This window comes from Mus pahari, chromosome X, assembly GCF_900095145.1.
Source record: "Mus pahari chromosome X, PAHARI_EIJ_v1.1, whole genome shotgun sequence".
Lineage (NCBI taxonomy): Eukaryota > Metazoa > Chordata > Mammalia > Rodentia > Muridae > Mus > Mus pahari.
In genome coordinates, this window is record NC_034613.1 from 140,951,478 (window position 1) to 140,955,140 (window position 3,663).

Genomic DNA, 3,663 nt, shown 5'->3' on the forward strand with positions numbered 1-3,663 from the left:
AAAAAAAAAAAAAAAAAAAGATAGCTTTTGCCAGGCCACACATACACCCTTCATGAATCAATCCAACTTGTTTTGATGTTTTTGTTGTTTGTTTGTTTGCTTGTTTGAGACAGGGGTTTCTTTACGGAGCTCTGGCTGTCTCGGAACTCCCTGAACCTCACAAAGATCTGCCTTCCTCTGCAACCTAAGTGTTGAGATTGAAGGCATTTGCCACTCGGCTCCTTTTCTATTTTTGAAAGTACAATTTGATTACAAAATGTCTCCCTTCCCTTTCCTTCCTTCAAACCTTCCGGTACACCCCAAGTTGCTCTCCTTCCGCGGCTTGCTAATGTATTCTATTGAGAGCTCAGATTCCAGACCTAAGGTATTCAGGTCTTTGTTTCTGAGTCTTTACAGGGCACTCCATACTGTCTTCCGTGATTGTTTTCACCTTTGTTCCAGGAAGTATCTGTTTAAAGCACAGCGCTTGTAAATTTGCTTGACAATAGGGTAAAGGCCATGCAAACCTCAGCTCTGGGCTTGCCAGAATTCTCTAGGGCTCACAGAGGGCTGGAGCTCTGACCTTGGTAAGTGGTCCCTTTATTCAAAGGACCTTATTTATTATTTGCATTGTTTTTCTTTGTGAGAAGTTGCTGAAGAGGTGGCTCCCCAGATGAAAGTGCTTGGGGCTCTTGTAGACGACTGGACTAGGGTTCCTAGCACCTGAGCCATGCAGCTCACAATTACCTGTAACTAAACTTCCAGGGCGTCACACACCCTCTTTTAGCCTCCAAGGGCATCTGCGTGCATGTACACATGCTAACTACAGGCACATACAAGCACACATGCACACACGCACACAAGTACACATAAAAAAAACTTTAATCGTGATAAAAAATAAATCTTGAATTTTTCTTTTCTTTTTTTTTCCCCCCAGTGGTGAGGACAGAACCCAGAAGGACTTCTGCATGCCAGCAAGGGCTCAACAACTGAGCCACGTTCCAGGCCCATTCAGAAACTTATTACAGTCTTGGACATGTGGCACAAAACTGTCCGGTGCCTATGGAGCCCTGTTCTGAGCTTTCATATGTTCTAGACATCAGTTTTGCGAATCAGGAAGTGTTCTAGACAGACTCACCCCTACTGCAGAGGGAGAATTCTGCTGCTATTGCAGCAGATATCTAGGAAGTGGGAACCCTCAGAACTCATAGCCAGAGGCGAGACTATTAAGAGATTTAGACTGTGATATTCTTCTTCCCTTGGTTTTGTTTAACTTTTTAACTTTTTTTTGTTTTTTGTTTTTTGTTTTTTGTTTTTCGAGACAGGGTTTCTCTGTATAGCCCTGGCTGCCTTGAACTCACTTTGTAGACCAGGCTGGCCTCAAACTCAGAAATCCACCTGTCTCTGCCTCCCAAGTGCTGGGATTAAAGGCGTGTGCCACCACGCCCAGCTTAAATTTTTAACTTTTGAGGATATTTTTGAATACACAGCATCTCACTCTAGAGTCCAGGCTACCTTGAACTGACAAAAATACTTCTACCTCCCCCTCCCAAGTGCTATGATTATAGCCATGAGCCACACCACACCTCCATACCTACCATTTATTTTGGCTTGCTTGCTTTCTTTCTTTCTTTCTTTCTTTCTTTCTTTCTTTCTTTCTTTCTCTCTCTCTTTTTAAAGATTTATTTATTATTATAAATAAGTATTCTGTCGCTGTCTTCAGACACACTAAAAGAGGGCATCAGATCCCAATTCAGATGGTTGTGAGCCACCATGTGGTTGCTGGAATTTGAACTCAGGACCTTTGGGAGAACAGTCAGTGTTCTAACCGCTGAGCATCTCACCAGCCCCCTTTCTTTCTTTTTAAAGACGGATCTTCCTATGTAGTCCTGGCTGGCTAGCCTAGCCATGTAAACCAGGCTGGCCTCAAATTTATAGAGATCAACTTGCTTCTGCCTCCCAACCATGCACCTCCATATCCAGCTAGTTTTAAACTTCTCATCAAATTGCATCAGGCTAGATGTGTGGGTTTGATGAGAGAGAGAGAGAGAGAGAGAGAGAGAGAGAGAGAGAGAGAGAGAGAGAGAGATCTATTCTTTGATACACATTGATAATAAGGAACCATTTTTTGTTCGTTTTGGTTTTGTTTACTTTATATGTCACATCTGAGAGCTTGGATAATTGATATCTGCCCAGAGAAAAGGGTAACTTGGATTTTCCCTCCAGGAAGCCCAAATCCCAGGCAGAGTGTCCTAGGTGCTCATGTTACAATTCTGGACTTCTGTGATAGTGAAGGCAAGGATGGGGCATGGGATGTATGTATTCTTGATACCTACAAAATGCCAAGCATAGAGAAAGCTCTCAACGCATACTTGCTGATAAAAAAGGGGAAGAATAAGACCCCTTGTACTCAGGCACGGTGATTCAGGACTTTAATACTAATACTCTGGAGGCAGAAACAAGAGCATTAACCAAAATTTGAGGAAGGTCTGGTCTTCAAAGACTGTCTCAAAGAAGAGAAGGAGGAGGAGGAGAACTGAAGAGATGGCTCAGTTGATAAAGTGCTTGCTAGGCAAACACACAAACACAAGGACCCAAATTTCATCCCTGGCATCCATATGAAGAACCAGGCTTGGACTGGAGAGATGGCTAACCCGCTAAAACCATTTGCTGTTGTTGTAGAGGAATTGTGTTGGGCTTCCAGCTCACAATCATCCATAACTCCAGTTCCAGGGGACCTGATACTCTCTCCTGACCTCCAAGGGCACCAGCCACTCATGTGGTACACATACATATACACAGGCGAAAGACTCCTGTATATATAAACTAAATGTAAATAAAGCAAGCCAGGCTTTTTGTTTGTTTGTTTGTTTTTCGAGACAGGGTTTCTCTGTGTAGCCTTGGCTGTCCTGGAACTCACTTTGTAGACCACGCTGGCCTCGAACTCAGAAATCCGCCTTCCTTTGCCTCTCAAGTGCTGGGATTAAAGGCGTGCACCAGCACGCCTGGCAGCAAGCCAGGCTTTACAGCACATGCCAGTAAGACCCTGACTCAAACAAGATGAAGGTGCCTGAGGAGGGATGCCATCCCAAAGTTGTCCTCTGGTCTACAAACACATACAGACATGTACACACCCCTCACACATATCAGAAGGAGAGATAGATCCCCTAAATCAGTAAGATGCAATGGTAATATATTTTCTAAATCTGTCCAGATGAGGGACAAAACATAGGTTCCTCAAGTCCCTTTCCTTGGACTTCTTGGATTGTTTTGGGCAGTGATGTTCCTCTGTATCATTGGGAGGACCTCAGGTAGCCGGAGTTCCAAGCTCACCCTAGGATGATGTTGGTAGCAACATTGTGTTTACATTCATCAATTGAACATCCGCTGAGCACCTCTCCAATCCGAGTGACTGAGTGAGCACTGAGCATGGCCTTCTTTAGAATAAGGAGTTCTCAACCTAGGCATGAGGGTGCCTACCTGTAATCCCAGCACTGGACATTGGGGAAAGAGAGAGAGAGGAGGAGGATCAGGAGTTCAACTTTGTCCTCTTCTGTATTTCAAGTTCAAGATCCTCTTTACCTCTGTGAAACTCTGCTTTAAAGAAGAAGAAGAAGAAGAAGAAGAAGAAGAAGAAGAAGAAGAAGAAGAAGAAGAAGAAGAAGAAGAAGAAGAAGAAGAAGA